Source organism: Mustela nigripes, chromosome 13 (assembly GCF_022355385.1).
Source record: "Mustela nigripes isolate SB6536 chromosome 13, MUSNIG.SB6536, whole genome shotgun sequence".
NCBI lineage: Eukaryota > Metazoa > Chordata > Mammalia > Carnivora > Mustelidae > Mustela > Mustela nigripes.
The window spans coordinates 109,186,120-109,204,135 of record NC_081569.1 but is presented as its reverse complement, the minus strand read 5'-3'; the positions used below and the strand labels follow the sequence as shown (position 1 = coordinate 109,204,135).

Sequence of the window (18,016 nt, the reverse complement as noted above, 5' to 3'; positions counted from 1 at the left end):
GCTGGAGGGATGGTGCGGGCTCCCTGCTGAGCAGAGAGCCCACTGTGGGGCCCAATCTCAGGAGCCTGAGACCATGACCTGAGTGTAAGGCTTAACCACTGAGCCACCCAGGAGCCCCACAATATTTTCTGAGGTGGACCAAAACAAACTAGAACTACCAAAAGATCTTGAGAAGTAAGACCACTAAGACAAAACAAAATCTCTGTGTAATCCTTTGGCTGAAGCTCCTCCAATTTATTTCGTTACAAAGCTGACCAACTAAGAGAAGTAGATTTGTATCTGTTTCAAGGGCATATCTCACAATTTGCACATTCCTTCTGACAATCTACAGCGCTAAGAAAGTAAGGTGGCAGTGAATACTCCTTTGTCATAACTTGAAAGTGAGAACAGTAAAATTCTTCTTACAGGGGTGATCTAAATCACAGATTCTCTTTTTTCAAAGAATGACAAAACTACTAAGAATGGTTTAGATTTATTTAGTTCTTCATTTGTGCCAGATTTTTAAAAAATATTTATTTATTTATTTGTTTGTTTGTTTGAGAGAGACAGAAATAGTGAAAGAGAGCATGAGCAGGAAGGAGGGGGAGAAGCAGACCCCCAGCTGAGCAAGGAGCCCAACGTGGGGCTCGATCCAAGGACCCTAGGATCATGAACTGAGTTGGAGGCAAAGACTTAACTGACTGAGCCACCCAGGCATCTCTGTGTCAGATATTTTATACGTGCCATCTCTTCTCATCCTCACAAGTCCATAATATAAACACTACCCCATTTAGGAACAGAGAAGTAAAGTAACTTGCCCAAGACCATTCAGCAAGTCATTGGCAAGACTTGCTTGAACACAAGCAGGCTCCACTCCCTGTCCTTAAGAGAAAGTTTCTAATGGGCAAGGCAGAGCTAAGCTACTACTCACGTATCCCACGATTCTGTTAGAGAAATTTACCAAAGCACATATTATCTGAGCAGTCAACATAGGAAGTGATTAACAGCCTAATATCGTGACCAAACTAAAAAGGATCTTTGTGAGTTAAAATTTTCAGCTCAATATGCCCTTTCTCCTCTTTAAAATAAGTAAGATGAAACACGTTTTGTTTTGTTGTGTTTTAGGTTGTTTTTTTTCCCCCCCACTGTTGCAGCTAGCTGGCAAACTTGTGTAATAAATTAACTAACAGAACTGGTTTAGCAACAAATAACCTCAAGGTCTCTAAATTCTAATCATAGGTACGTCACTGATTCCAAAGATGATCCAATAGTTTTTAACTTAAGTTAAATTTGATGTTTATATGGCTTTCAGAACACAGTTTGAATAAAGAACCCATATCCATGAAACCTCAATAATAAACCCTGATTCCAAATATCTAGGTGAAAAGGGAAAAGCACAAATTCTAGCTACTCTGCTTAATTATTGCCAGGGTTCCGGGTATTGGGAAACATTCAAATGGTATAAACACAGAATTGTCCGCGGTGATGATCTCTAGGGACAGGGACTGCAGGAATGGAAAGTGAAAATAATAGGAGGAAGGGCTTTGCCTTTTAATATGTGTGTTGTTGCATTTTTGTAAGAACACACCAAAAAAATTTTAAACAAATGCTCCAAGTCTTGCCAGATTTAATTTTTAACCTGCACCCACAAGCCTGACATTAGAATTACATATTTCATCACCTAATGAAGGGGACACTATTAAGGAAAAGACCATCATTCTCTCTACCCCTCTCCAACTCAACTAAAACAAGACTTATTTTATAAACTGGTCATCCTCTGGGGCGCCTGGGTGGCTCAGTTGGCTAAGCATCTGCCTTCAGCTCAGGTTGCTATCCCGGGGTCCTCAGATGGAGCCCCCCCTGGGCTCCCTGCTTGACCCTGAGCCTGCTTTTCTCCTTCCTCTTTGCCTCTCCCCGCCATGCGTGCTCTCTCCCTCCCCCCTTCTCTCTCTCAAGTAAATAATAAAATCTTTTTTTTAATATTTTATTTATTTATTTGACAGAGCTCACAAGTAGGCAGAGAGAAGGGGAGAAGCAGGCTCCCTGCTGAGCAAGGAGCCCGATGATTTGCGGCTCGATCCCAGGACCCTGGGACCATGACCTGAGCCCAAGGCAGAGGCTTAACCCGCTGAGCCACCCAGGCGCCCCTAAAATCTTTTTTTTTTAAGATTTTATTTATTAATTTGACAGAGAGAGAGACAGTGAGAGAGGGAACACAAGCAGGGCGAGTGGAAGAGGGAGAAGCAGGCTTCCCGCTGAGCTAGGCGCCCGATGAAGTGGGGCTCGATCCCAGGAGACTGGGATCATGACCTGAGCAGAAGGCAGCCACTTACGGGTTGAGCCACCCAGGCACCCCAATAAATAAAATCTTAAAAAAAAAAAAAAAATGTTCACCCTTTCCTACCCAAATGTGTCCATTTCATCAGAACAAGAAGGGAAAAAAAAAAAAATCCTGAGGGACTTCAACCTTCAAGCAGCTCTAAAAGGAAAGGAATAATAGAATTTGAGAAAGAAGATTGGAAATAGAACTCCCTCGACATTCTTCAGGTAACAAAGGGAAATCTCCCAGGTAGAGGGTTACTCTCTCCTCAAGGTAAAGCACATGTAACAGGAGCCTGAATGTGCAAATCACGCACTCATTCTTCCCAGCCCCCGCTGGCCTCTTGCTCCAAAGAGCCTGAAGAGAAAGATAAAAGTGAGAAGTGCTTTGTAACAAAGGTAAATGTTGAAAGGATATCAGGCTTCTGCTGAGCTATTTCTTCATCAGTAAAAATACCATCTGCTTCTAATAATGATTTGGGGGTTTTGGAGATGCTTAGCATAAATCAGAGGCGTGACAGATGCATAGTAAGGGTTGGCTTCTTTCTTGCAGAACTAAATATCCAGCTGCCAGCTAGATGTCCACTAATCTTTGGGCTCAAAAGATTAGCCCACTAGGCCCACCCTACCACCAAGACCATCCATTCTCTCCTATCCTTCCCCTTCCTGTGTTCTCTCTCAAGTAATGGCACCAACGGCACCGTTCTCTTTGACCTCTAATTTAGAATTCTCTCTCTGCCATCTCCTTTTAATTCTCTCTGACTCTGTCCTCTGAATTTCTCCATCATTCACCTGGATTTCTGAAAACACCCTGGAGAGGAAACCCCCTGCCTCTCCAAAACATCTTCCAAAACATTATCATGGAACAGAGCTCACTCCAAACGTGGTTCGCCACTGACAAAATACGGTCCACTTACATGTTCAAAAGTCCCCAAGATCTAACCGCGAGACATCTGTCCAGACCTCTCCCGCTGCATCTTGCCACGACTCCTGCCCTGTAGTCTGTGCTCTTCTTCAGCCTAATCTGCTCTCCTCCATTCACTATCCACAAAAGCCCTCGTCTGCATTCTGGGCCTGGCTATAGGCCCAAATTTAAGGTCGATGTGCTACAAATCTAGCCCTAACTTCCCCAAACCAGGCATTAATTACCACTGATATTACACACGCACAGCACATTGCCTTCACTTCAGCTACCATTTCTTTCATTCTGGATCATACTAGAATAATTAGTTCATGAAGCCAACTCCCCCAGTCCCTGAAGAAAAGGGGCCATATCTGATCACTTCTTATTGCCACCTCCACACCTGTCACTTAGCCCCTAGTTCACCCCACCCATGAACTCAATGTAACAGCTAGCATTGATTACAATGTATTGTGCAGTATGCAACAATAAATACCGTACTGTCCACTATGTGTATTATCTCAGTAATATTCATCACCCTTCTTTAAGGCAAATTGTATATTGACCTCCATGTTACAGATGAGAAAACTCTACTCAGAGAGGTTATGTCATTTGTGCAAAGCGACGGAGCTAGTATACGACAAAGCCAGGATCTGAACCAAGGTCAGTCTGACTTCAGAAGCTATACTCTTAACCATTCCGCTACGGCACAGACATTTCCAAAATCCACTTGTTCTTTTAGTACTTACACACATGGGAATAGCCAAGGCCAGAACTTCAGTAAATTATGTCTTATCCTACCAGCACAGGGAGGCCATTTTGGTTCTGCTCTCATCCAGGGTCATACACAAGCAGGTCCACAGTCTCCCAGATTCACTTATTTTTCTCTGTTCCTACCTCCACCCCCAAGCCCCTAAAAAGCAAATCAGAAAAAAATAATAATAATTTGGAAGGCAAGGACAGGAAGACCATTAAATCTTCCCTTCTTTGTGGAACATACAACATTAACAGTAACTTTATAAGGTTTAACAGGCATATATAACCTGAAAGAGTATGTTGATCATTCCAAAACATATTTGCCCTGCTCAAACCTGAAATCGGCAGCAGTTACTAAGAAAACATACAGCCAACTGGGAGACGACACGATGACTCATGAAAGGGGCAAGCTTACTTTCCAAGTCTCAGAAACCATCACTAACAGAGTCTTGTCACCAAATCACCAACCTGTGGTTATAAACATTTTGGCATTTCTTTTCATCTGGCCTGGAAGGAATCATAACCAGTTCTGGACTAAACACTAGCTATTAAATTAATTATTATGCAACTAAGCTGAAGCTTCCTATAATGAAAGAAAGTACAAAGACTACAAAGGTAACAGACTTTCTTTTAAACAAAGGTCTATTAACAGTAAAAGTTCTTACTCAGAGTCATCAAATGAGTGACTCTAAAGGACATTCAAGGGAACACTTGTGACCCATTTTTCTTGTCAACATACAAATGCAGATAATAAAACACACCTTTAACAGTCTTAAAAACAATTTATAGTAGGCACCCCCTTTTTCTTTTTTTCTTTCTGAATCACTTGCTCAAAATTTTGAACAAAAAGCTCTAGCAATGCATTATTCTACCAAACGATCCCATCATACGTTGGCTGTGTCACCCACCATAGTACTAATAGCTTAGATTCGTTTGAGTTCTGGGGTTTTTTTTCTTTATTACTTGTTTTGGGGGCATGGGAAATGGTCTTTATTTATTTTGTTTCAGTTTACACTTAAGATAAAGATTACTTCTGAGTAATTAAATCTTCTGTTAATGAAAATTAGCTAAGTTTTATGGTATGACCCATTATTTAAGATATCACACAGAACAGCCATACCTACAGATCCCAGCCATAATAGCCTGGATCAATTTTATCTTCAGGGCACCCTGGCTTGTACTCGAAAGCCAGAGTAGGAGAAAAGTGGTGGTATGTCTGTGTAGATTAATTCTACATCACCCACCCCCCAAACATGAAGTATCTCTCAGCCCAAGCTCTAATTAAATAGGTCATCTCTAACCTTGATGAAAAGAGGTGTGTGTAGCACATGGATTAAGATGAGAGCATTTTTCTTTTAAAGATGTATTGTTCATCCCTAAATGTTAAATACCTTTTCTTTTCAAACAAAGCCACATTAACTGCTAAAATGAGGAATAAGGGGTGCCTGAGTGGCTCAGTGGGTTAAAGCCTCTGCTTTTAGTTCAGAGTCCTGGGATCGAGCCCCGCATTGGGCTCTCTGCTCTGCAAGGAGCCTCCTTCCCTTCCTCTCTCTCTGCCTGCCTCTCTGCCTACTTGTGATCTCTGTCAAATAAATAAAATCTTAAAAAAAAAATAAAATGAGGGGCGCCTGGGTGGCTCAGTGGGTTAAGCCGCTGCCTTCGGCTCAGGTCATGATCTCAGGGTCCTGGGATCGAGTCCCACATCGGGCTCTCTGCTCGGCAGGGAGCCTGCTTCCTTCTCTCTCTCTCTGCCTGCCTCTCAGTGTACTTGTAATTTCTCTCTGTCAAATAAATAAATAAAATCTTTAAAAAATAAAATAAAATAAAATAAAATAAAATGAGGAATAAGAATTTTTAATTTAAATATATTAAAAATGTGCCTAAAAGTCTACAAAACACTCTCATAATACCTCCCTTCCCAAAAATCTGCCTTTCAAATTAAAGGTTCCCTGTCCAGCATGAGATTTCAATTCTCGCAGCACATATGGGTATATAGTCTTCCTCATTCTTCTGGAAAATTGTCTGTAAGTAGATTTTCTATCATGATTGCTATCATGATGATGAAGGTTGATAAAATATTTTGACAGAATGTATTCAGTTGTAACCAAAATATTAGTGAATTTTAACGGGAATATATGTATATGTCTCCACACCACTGTTTTGTTTTACTATCTTTTGTGTAAACAACTTCCAGTAAACTCTATCTATAATTAAATGTGTAACCATGGAATGTCTACTTGTAATTCAGTTGCACATTCCTCTCCAGCATCTTAACCCACTGAGCCACCCAGGCACCCCCCTCTCTAGCATCTTAATAGCTCAAATAATTTAAGATCTAATTATTTATGGGTGAATAATATGATATGTGGAATTTACTTCAAAATAATCCCCCATGGGGGGATGGGTGAGGGTGTAAGTCAAGCCACATTCACAGGATTTGATCATTACTGATACCGAGTAATATTTCCACAGGAGTTCATTTCACTATTATCTCTGCTTTTGCATATATATGAAATTTTTCATAATATATTTTTTTTAAATCCAGTTTACTACTACTCCAGTGTCAGGTATAACTCTGAATCTGTTTTACCCACATAACAATTAATGTTTTACATGATATTTTATTAGTGCCAACACTGCTCTTTAAGTACAATGGGGTGATAAATCTCTTAGACATCCCTGGCTACAGGACCATCAGACTTGGCTTGACCTTAGAAAGTCTGAAATGCACACTGGCAAACATCATAGGAAAGTGATGACGCCTGCTGGGAAACACACAGGCACATACAACCTTGCGTACCCAAAGCACCTCAGCACGGCTCCCAATCTAGAAGAAATGGAAGAAAATCCTTCATTATCAATGAGCTAACGTCAATAAGGAAGGATTTCATTTTATGGACTGATATTTTGCTGCACATTTTGTAGTCTATCATCTTGAAGGATGCAAAGACATGGGGATAAATGATAAGGAATCAGTAACACCGATACTGTAGTTCATCATGAGTAGGAGGTACAAGAGGGGGAAATGAGTAATAAAAACACATGTTGGAACAAAGACGATGCTTTTCATACAGTTTATACCATAAGCAAAAAAAAAGGACAATAGAGTAAAAATCACATTTCTAAATCAATACTCATAGAATTTTGAAGCTGGGGAAAAAATCTCAGAGGTATCTAATCCTCTAGGCCAGTGATTCATGAACTTGAACACACATCATAATCACTTGGAAAGCTTGTTAAACACAGATGGCTGGGCTCTAGCCTCAAGCTTTCTGATTTAGTACGTCTAATGCTGCTGGTGCCGGGAACACACTTAGAGAAGCCCTGTTCTAAGTTTACTCCCACCACTCTGTTGGGGTCTGCATTATAGTGATCACCAGTTACCCGCACAGGACTGCACGCTCCTCTGCTGGTGGGCCTTTCTCCTACTGGACAGTTGCCTTTCCAAGAGCAAGGGACATACACTTTCACCAAGGTTCCAGAGCCCAGACTCGATAAATATTCACAAAATAAATTAACTTACAGAATGAATTGATTTTCCCCCTCCTTTATAGTGGAGTTTTCGTCAGTATATTAATATTTAGACCAGGGCGCCTGGGTAGTTCAGTGGGTTAAAGCCTCTGCCTTAGGCTCAGGTCACGATCCCAGGATCCTGGGATCTAGTCCCACATTGGGCTCTCTGCTCAGTGGGGAGCCTGCTTCCCTCTCTCTCTCTGCGGGCCTCTCTGCCTACTTGTGATCTCTCTGTTAAATAAATAAATAAAATCTTAAAGATTTTAAGAGAAAATCTTAAAGAGAGGCGCTGCTCACTGATGACAAACAGCAAACATGGGCAGTGCCCAAAGGAAAAGGAAAAGTCAGCTGGAATCAGAGTAACAAGTAGATGGCAAATTCTAGAGAGATCCAAGAACTGCGTATCAGACTGGAGTCTTCAATCCAATAGGGACTTGGACCAGCAGAAGCTTGAGGCTCACTGTTCTCAAATTTGTTACTTTGACGGGGCACCTGGGGTGGCTCAGTCAATTAAGTGTCTGCCTTCAGCTCAGGTCATGATCTCAGGGTCCCGGGGTCGAACCCCGCATTTTCCCCTTCCCAGGACCCTCCCCTGCCCCGCTCAGTATGGACTCTGCCTGTCCCTCTCCCTCTCCTCCTCCTCCTGCTCTCTCTCTAATAAATAAATAAAAGCTCTTAAAAAAAATCAGTAAAATTTTTAAAAAATGTGTTGCCTTGACCTGAGGAGCTATACAACCATACTTTTTCATCTCACAAACCATCAAGAGAAAAAAATGCTTCCAAAGTTTCTCAGGGTCTGGAAAATATCAGCACAGATGGGCTGATTCCTTCTCTCCATCCACCTTCCTAATGTTGCCCAGAGGAAAGAAAAGAACCACAGCACACTCATCAGTGCCTGTCTAGTGAGTTCTCCAAGCCCAGGTGTTTGGAATGTTGTAATACTCTACAGTATCCTGAACCATCTTTCTATTATAGTAATGACCTATTCAACGGCGATTCAACAGAGTTTAAGAAAATGAACTTCGCTGATTTCTGAATTTCACTACTTCTTCAAAGTTTATTCTAACGTTAGAAGTTAGAATGTATTTTTTATATACATACATATATAGATGAATCCAATAAACTCAACATCTATGATTTACTATCATTTAACAATACAACAATCAAGAATATAACCTGTGGAGCTAAATGGGTATATATATGATTTTTTCCTTATTATTTAGATCTCTTTAAAAAATAACTGACTGGAGGGGGTATAGCTCAGGGATAGAGCATTTGACTGCAAAAAGAACTGACTGGGGACACCTGGGTGGCTCAGCCAGTTAAGCATCTGCCTTTGTGTCAGGTCATGATTCCAGTGTCCTGGGATAGAGTCCAATGGGCTCCTTGCTCAGTGGGGAGCCTGCTTCTCCCTCTGCCTGCCACTTTCCCTGCTTGTGTGCTCTCGCTTGCTCTCTCTTTCCCTCTCTCTCTCTCTCTCTGACAAATAAATAAATAAAACCTTTAAAAAATAAATAAATAACTGATTGTTCAGGAGATCCTGGTGGTGGGTTAAGTGTCCAACTCTTCATTTCTGCTCAAGTCATGATCTCAGCATCATGGGCTAAACCCCTGCATGGGGCTCAATGCCAGTGTGAAACCTGCTTAACATTCTTCTCTCTCGGATGCCTGGGTGGCTCAGTGGGTTAAAGCCTCTGCCTTTGGCTCAGGTCATGATCCCAGGGTCCTGGGATCGAGCCCCACATCACTCTCTGCTCAGCAGGGAGCCTTCTCCCCCCCCCCCCCCGCTCTCCACCTACTCGTGATCTCTGTCTGTCAAATAAATAAATAAAATCTTTAAAAAAAAAAAAAAAGATTCTTCTCTCTCCCTCTCCCTTTCCCTCTCCTTCTGACCCTCCCCACTCACACACAGGTGTGAGTGTTCTCGCTTTCTCAAAAAAAATAAATAAATAAAGTAAAATAAAAAATAAAAAGGAGCTTAACTTAAAAATGTTTTAAATTTAAAAATAACTGACTACTCAAACAATAATAATGTAGCATGGGGTTGGTCTATCAAAGACAAAATATAAAATATATGACAAAGCAAAAAGGTTACCAGGAGAGTAATGGAAATGTACTATTATAAACATGGTGTTCATACTGTACATGAAGTAGGATAATAACACCTTTAGGTAAACTGTAATGAGTTAAAGATGTATACTACAAATCCTAAAGCAGCCACTAAAATAACAAAATAAAGAATGACAGCTAGGGCGCCTCGGTGGCTCAGTGGGTTAAGCCACTGCCTTCAGCTCAGGTCAGGATCTCAGGGTCCTGGGATCGAGTCCCGCATCGGGCTCTCTGCTCAGTGGGGAGCCTCTCTGTCCTCTCTCTGTCTGCCTCTCTGCCTACTTGTGATCTCTCTCTGTCAAATAAATAAATAAAATCTTTAAAAAAAAAAAAAGAATGACAGCTAATAAGCCAAAAAAAAAGCATATAAATTAGAATGATGAAAAATGGTCAATAAATCCAAAGACAGATCCAAAAAAGGTAAAAAACAAACAATGAACAGATGAGAAAAGCAGAAAACAAATAGCAAGGTTATAGATTTAAACCCAACCATGTTAACAACTACTTTAAATACAAAGGGTCTAAACAATGCAATTAAAAGACAGAGATGGGGCACCTGGGTGGCTCAGTAGGTGAAGCATCTGCATTAGGCTCAGGTCATAATCCTGGGGTCCTGGGATCAAGTCCATTGTCAGCTCCCTGCTCAGCGGGGAGTCTCCTTCTCCCTCTGCCTCTGCCCATCCCCTCTGCTTGTGCACCCAAAACAAATAAAATCTTTAAGAATAAATAAATAAAAGAAATCATGACAGTGGAGACACCTGTTTGGCTCAATAGGAAAAGCATGTGAATCTTGATCCCAGGGTCATGAATTCAACCCCCATGTTGGGTGCAGAGATTATGTAAATAAACTTTTTAAAAAATAAAATATAAATAAAAGACAGGGGCATCTGGGTGACTCAGGCATCTGCCTTTGGCTCAGGTCCTGATCTCAGGGTCCTGGGATCAAGCCCCCCATTAGGGGCTGCTGAGCGGGGAGGCTGCTTCTCCCTCTCCCACTCCCTCTGCTTGTGTTCCCCTTCTCTCTGTCTCTCTCTCTGTTGGATAAATAAAGTCTTCAAAAAAAAAATTTTTTTAAATAGAAGACATAGATCACCACACTGAATAAAAAAGTAACACCCTTCAAGGAGGTGAAGCATAACTCTGCATTCCTTAAGTGTGAGCTGCACATAGAGACTTCATTACCAAAAAGTACAGTACAGAAGGGGGAGAAAAGAGTAACTTGAGAGAAACCTGACACCTCAGCCAGGTGATCAAGGTTAACATGAACAGGGACAAGTCATGTTGATATCATGTTCCTTTAACATGGTATAATTAAAATACACATTCTTTTCAAGTGCACATAAAACATTTAACAAAAGAAATTATATTCTGGGCTATAGAATAACTCTAAATAAATGTAAAAGGATTTGAGCCATACAAGGTATGCTCTTTGACAACAATGGAATTGAATTAGAAATCAATAACAGAAAGATCTCTAGAAAATCCACAAATATTTCAAAATCAAGTAATATGGGTAACTCAGGGGCTGAGTATATATCAAACAAGATGTGTTTTAGTATTTTGAACTGAATAAAAATGGATTTACGTCATATCAAGATTTGTGAGATGTCAATAAAGCAGTACCTGGGAGGAAATTTATAGGACTAAACATCTATTTAGGAAAAGAAATAGTCACAAAATCAATGACCTAAAGAAACTAGAATAATGAAGTGCCTGGGTGGCTCAGTCAGAGTGTCTGCCTTCGGCTCAGGTCATGATCTCAGAATCCTGGGACTGAGCCCTGAGTCAGGCTCCCCACTCACTGGGGAGTCTGCTTCTCCCTCTGCCCCTCTCCTGCTCATGCTCTCTCTCCCAAATAAAATAAATAAAAATAAATCTTTGGGAAAAAAAGAAAGAAACTAGAATACAAAAAACAATAAGGATCAGAGTGACAAGTTAGTTAAATAGAAAATGGAAAAACAAAAGAAAATATCAATAAAACCAAGAGCTGGTTCATTGCGAAGGTCAATAAAATTGATAAACCTCTAGCTTAGCGTTTCTCACCCTTGGCACCACTGACATTTTGTCTGAATGATTCTTTGTTGCTCGTGGTCACTGCAGTATCTTGAGCAGAATCCCTGGTTTTGACCCACTAGATGCCAACAGCAAATACCACCCAACCCCCACCTGTAACACACACAAGACATCATCTCTGTACATTACCTGTCTCTAGAAATTGCCAAATGTTCCCATTAGCAGTAAGGTAAACTTCAATGCATACTTCACTCTGTAAACAAATACTAACTAAATATAAAATGATAAATATAGTTTTACATTCCTTTTTTTTTTTTTTAAAGATTTTATTTATTGGGGGCACCTGGGTGGCTCAGTGGGTTAAGCCGCTGCCTTCAGCTCAGGTCATGATCTCAGGGTCCTGGGATCGAGCCCTGCATCGGGTTCTCTGCTCAGCGGGGAGCCTGCTTCCCCCCTCTCTCTGCCTGCCTCTCTGTGTACTTGTGATCTCTCTCTGTCAAATGAATAAATAAAATCTTTAAAAAAAATTTTTTTTAATTTATTGGACAAAGAGAGACACATTGAGAGAAAGAGCACAAGCGAGGGGAGTGGGAGAGGGAGAAGCAGGCCTCCCTCTCTGAGCAGGGAGCTGGATGGGAGAGGCTCAATCCCAGGACCCTGGGATCACGACCTGAGCCGAAGGCAGAGGCTTAACCCACAGAGCCACCCAGGCGCCCCTAGGCAAAGATTTCTTAAGGTACAACATCAAAAGTACAATTCATAAAAGAATAAATTGATAAACTGACTTCATTAAAATTTGAAACTTCCGATCTTCTGAGATACTGTTAAGAGACAGTAAGATGAGGAACGGACTAGAAGTAAATATTGCAAATCATGTATCCAATAAAGAGCTTGCATCTGGAAAACAAAGAATTCTCAAAACTCAATAATAAGGAAGCAACAACCCAATAAAAAAAAAGGGAAGCAAAAAATATAAACAATATAAATATAAATATTAAAAAAAGAAGATACATGGGTGGTAAATAAGCATATCATTAGTCATAAGGGAACTGCAAATTTAAAACACAATGAGATACCACTGTACCTCTAGCAGAATGTCTCTGGAAAGCCTAACCACACGAAGTATTGACATGCGCGCAGGGCCACGGGAACCCTCATACACAGCTTTGGAACGTAAAATAGTACAACTCCTTCAAAACACTTATCTACCATACGATCCAGCCGTTCCACTCCCAAATATTTACCAAGGGGGAATGAAAACAGCAGTCTACTTAAGACTGTACATAATGTCCACAGAAGCTTTATTTTTAATAGTCAAAAATTGGGAAAAAAGCCACATGTCAATCAATGGGTGCACGGATGGATGAACTAGGGTAGATCCATACAGTAGAATAGCGCTCAGCAATGAAACGGGGTGAACCACTGATTTACACCCCATGGAGGAATCTCCAAATAATTATGCTAAGTGAAAGAAGCCAGACAAAAAAGGGACGTTATGATTCCATTTATATAAAATTCTAAAAACACAAAATAATCCATAGGGGTCAAAAAAGTATCTTCAGGGGGGCACCTGGGTGGCTCAGTGGGTTAAAGCTCTGCCTTCAGCTCAGGTCATGATCCCAGGGTCCTGGGATCGAGCCCCACATCGGGCTCTCTGCTCAGCAGGGAGCCTGCTTCCCCCTCCCTGCCTCTCTGCCTACTTGTGATCTCTGTCTGTCCAAAAAAAAAAAAATGCTATCTTCAGTTGTCTAGGAAAAGAGGATGTAGGGGATAAGGAGGGGCCAAAGAGAGAGATGGTTTCACAGGTCTTTATATAAGTGAAAATTTTACCAAATTTTACCCTCTAAATATGTGCAGCTTACCGCGTGTCAATTACACTCAACAGAGCCAGCGTAAGAATTATCACACTAACCCACAAAGTGGAGACAGTTTAAGATAATGACCAGAAAAGAACATAACCCGTGCAATTCAGTGAAGAGTAGTAGGCTTGAAACACAAGCGATTTTACACTATTTCAGACACGCTCTTTCATTTGGTCAAAGTAAGAAAGGGGGCATTTGAACCAGTCAGGGGTAGACGGGAAAGCAAGCCAGGCTAAAAAGTGAACACACGGAGAAGTCCTGAAGCACAGGTTGTTGCATTGAAGATTAATATTATTTCATAATTAAGATGTAGTCAATGTGAAATAGTTCATAATAATAAAAAAATGGAAAAATGATTCCATTTTCTTCCAGTTTGGCCTGTTCCACTCCTGGGCAGAACAAGGTGCTTCCCCTCCCCAGGTACCGGAAGGACACATCTTTTCCAGCGCTGCCACGTGTATACCGCAATGGCTTAATCATCAGGATGGAGACTCTGTCTTTTGACACAGGCATAGGGTCAAATGTAAGTGTTCTGACGTCAGAGGGCCTGGTTTTCTATCCTAGGCTTAACTATTCACGTACCAGGTAGCTGGAGAAAACTACCTGATGCCCAGTTTCATAAACTATAAAATAGAGCTAATAGGGTATATATGGGGATTCAATTTATCCAAATCTTGGCCTACAAGGAAGGCCCTGCTTGATCTTCCACCGGATTACCCTTCCATCTTTACTTAGTTCTTTCCCTCCAGCTGACAGTGCTCAGGTATAACCACCTTCTCCCAGTTCCAGTAAAGCCAAGCTCTCTCCTGACTCAAGGCTGTTTCTCCCGCTGATCTTCTGCCATGCCTCTCTCCTCCCCACAACCTCCTGCCCCAACCACAAGGCCATCTCCTTCTTAACAAACATTCAGCTTAAACACCAGCTGCAGAGAGGGCTTCTCACTATTAACACAGGAGACCCTGGTCTCTGTTTCGGACCCCTGTAGTCTCCTTCTTTCTACTCAACATTAATTCAACAGTTCTTAAGGACCCAGTACACGTCAGGCACTGTTCCAGACTCGGAGGATACCACAGCGTCTACAACAGCATTGATGGAGTGCGATCTAGCAGGGGAAGACAGACCATTAACAAATGAGTCAAACATAGAGTATGTTTAGTTTTATGATCCCAAGGGCCATGGAAAGGGATGCCTGGGTGGCTCAGGTCTGAGTCCCGCGCCAGACTCCTTGTTCAGTGGGGAGCCTGCTTCTCCCTCTGCCTACTGCTCCCCCGGCTTGTGTGCGCGCGCGCTCTCTCTCTCTCTCTGGCAAATAAATAAAATCTTTAGGGGAAAAAAAAATGCCATGGAGAAAAACAATAAATCGTGAACAGGGGAATGGGAGTTACAAGAGAGCTGGTGATTATTTAAATCTGGGGTTTTGCCAAGGCTCACTGAGAACACAATATTGAGTAAGGAAGTGAAGCGGGTCAGGGAGGGAACCAGGCAGATCCGCAGGCTGCGCAGGGAGCATTCCAAGCAGAGGAAACAGCAAGTCGAAAGGCATCTCAGACAGCAAGGAAACTAGTCTGGCTGTAGAAGTATGAGCAAGAAGCAGAGCAGCAGATAAGATCAAAAAGGTGAAGGACTGGGACATGAGGACCAGATGGAGCAAGCTCTGGGGGCCAGTCAGGTCTGCCTTTCACTCAGAGGGAGATGGGAAACTACTGAAGGATTTTCAACAGGGAAGTGTGCGATCTGATTCACACTGTAAAATCTCTAATCAGTTTGCTAATGTTTTTCATGTTCTGTGGATCTTCCCAAGCTCTCCCCCATGACTGGCGGAAACCACAGCAGTCCCATGGGCTGCTGGAACTTCAGCGCCTAGCACAATACACTGTAGGCACTCAATAAATATTTATCAGATAAATAAGGTAATCTATGCAAAGCATTTACTGGTATAAAATAAGCACTCTATAATTGGTAATTATTATTATTTGGAACCCCAGTTTGGGGCACAATGGCTAACATATGGTAAGAGCTTATTAGTAAATGAACAATTTTGTGAAATTATTAAAAATCTGTATAAAAAACATATGAGTAATGACAAATTACTCAATTGCTTTCCACGCTCACCTTTACTTATTAAGACATGCCTGATTCCTCTTGTGAGATTTACTTAAAAACTCTGTTAAAACTACGGAAGGCACTACCTAGAATAATTTCACTGTGATTCACTTCTCTGAACATATTGCAATATCCTGCAACCAGTATGAAGGCACTGAAATGCTTGTAAAACTTCTAACTGGGTAAACTTATTCACATGATTTTTTTTTTAAAGCAATCTTCATGTCCAATGCTAAGCTGACAAAACTGGTTTGATTTTTATTTTTGTTGAATTCAAATAAAGTTCAGTTGATTCAAACATGTGAACAAAGAACCAAGAATTTCCACTTTTTACTTATTTTGACAGCTCCAGAGTCTTCACAAAACAACAACAACAAAAACAACTTAATGAGGATTACACCTGCTCCCTTCTCCGTCGCGGTGCATTGGGGGTAGGGGGCGTAATGGCGGGGCTAAGGCCGTTCGCTTAGTAATTATCTCGGGAAAAGCCTTTGAAAGTCCCACCAGTTTTCCAGAAAGAAAACTAAAAAAGGAGTCATGCACTAAAGTACAAAAACACGCCAAATGTTCCATCTCATAAAGGGAGAATACCTTCTCCTGGTGATATTTACACGTTCTCAGCGGCAGGGACCCGAGGGGTGAAGGGCCAGGTAGGGTTCAGAAGTGCATTGTAACCCACAACCCTAAAAGTACCGAACCCATCCGAGCACAACCACGTAATAACTGCAAGGAGGACTTCGGGGCGAGGGAAACTTTCAAAAAAGCAGATGAAAGTTGCTTGAAATCAAACTTTTAAAAAAGCCGGGGCGGGGGGGTAGCGATGCCCAAGTGAGCGGCTACAAAGAAACACCCTAGGCTGGGCTCTGACTTGCTGGTGCCTGTACACAATCGAGCCTGCTGGCATCCAGCTCAGACGCTCCCTTCCACTAGGGGAGGGGAAAATAATAACTTTCGGAAATAACAAGCGTCCACAAAGGCAAATGTTACACAGGACTTCTCAATCTCCATCTAATAAGGCGGCTCGCGTCGGTTGGAGCAGCACTGATTCCACAGAAGTCCCCCGCCCCCCCCCCTTTTTAACAGAAGAAAAATAACCTAAGGAGGGGAAGGTGCTACCGTCAGACCCTCAAGGCAATTTCAGACAACAAAGACCCCAAGCAATCAAAATGGAATTATAATCCGAGCCGTCCGAGCCGCCCCCGCCGCGGGGGCGCTTAGCTGCCGCGCCCGCCGCTGTACCTCCAGCGCCTGGGCCCGCGGGTCCCCGCGCCCTGTCCAGCCCCGGTGCGCCCCTGCCCGCTGGTGCCCGGGGACGCGGGGCGAGCCTCGCACCGCCCACGATTTGGCAATCTCCGCGCCGCAGCTCTCCGCGTTCTAGCTCACGCGGGGTTCAAAATCTTTCCAGCCCAGGCGTGACGCGAGGAAGGAAAACAATCAGCGGATCGGGAGTGCTGGGGCCTGGGCCCGACGGGGGCGGCGCGGGGATCAGGGCCGAGCCCCCCGCGCAGCCCCTTTCCGAGCTGGCCGCCCAGGAGGGCCGGGGCCCGGAGGTGACACAAAGAAGCCGGAGAGACAAACGCCACCCGCCGGCGCTCGCTCCAATCCCCGGAGCGCCCCGCCCGCTGACAAGTTTGCGGCGCCCTCCACGCACCCCGCTCTCCCCACCCGGGCAAAGTTTCCGATGACCGGGCTCGGACCCCAACAACGGGTCGGTTCTCGCGCCTACCGCCCCCTGCCCCCCGCCCGCGGCTCGGGGACCTTTCCCTCCCTCGCCCCCGCCCCTTCCCCTCCCTCCTTCCCGCTTTCCCTCCCCGCCTCAGCCCGCTCTCTCCGGGGCGCACCGGGGCGCTGGGGGCCCGCGACCGCGCTCACCCGCTGCTGGCCCCGCGAGGGGTGAGGGCGCGGGCTGGGGCCGACCCACGTCGGCGCCCCACTTGCCTTGCTCCCACGATCGCGCCCTTTGCTCGTTCTCCCGCTCGCTTTATCGGTCCAGCCGAAGGTTCGGGACGCAGCTGAGCGCGCTCCGCTCCTTGGCGCTCAGAAAGCTGCAAACCACGCCCCGCGCCTTCCCCGCCCGCCGCCTGCCTCGGAGTACCGCGCTCGCCGCTCCGCGGCCAGTGTGGAGCCCGCCCGCGAGCGTGGAGGCGGAGCCGCCCGCCTCCCCCCGCAGACCCAGCGGCCGCCCTGGCCTGGCAACTTTCTCTCGGTGTTCTGGAACGTCAGAGATGGTCAGAGGGAGATGCTGATTCCATGCAGGTTAACGACCGGGTGGAAGAAAAAATGTCACAGACTCCCTCAAAAAAGCTTTTCTGCCCGATTTCATCAAGGAACTTCTCTAACCATCCAGACTCCCGGGTCTTAGGGGTGGGAGGAAGACAGCCGATGCGCAAATTAGCTACCAAACCTAGATCAAGTCGTCTAACCTTTGTGGACCCTTCCTAAAATGAGGACTTGGAATTAG

The 18,016-nt window shown here is 43.7% G+C and overlaps 1 protein-coding gene across 12 annotated transcripts in view; it reads right to left on the bottom strand.

Annotated features, from left to right (window-relative positions):
• Nucleotides 1–17,721, bottom strand: part of SYNE2 (spectrin repeat containing nuclear envelope protein 2) — a 331,267-nt gene extending 313,546 nt beyond the window's left edge. For 3 of the 12 annotated variants that reach the window (XM_059373356.1, XM_059373357.1, XM_059373358.1), the window contains exon 1: nucleotides 17,494–17,639. The gene's annotated coding sequence lies outside the window, so the exon portion shown is untranslated. Of the gene's footprint in view, nucleotides 1–17,427; nucleotides 17,447–17,493 lie in introns of those variants that run through there. The other 9 variants (XM_059373360.1, XM_059373361.1, XM_059373359.1 and 6 more) reach the window with 7 other exon arrangements.
• Nucleotides 17,722–18,016: the final 295 nt, after the last annotated feature.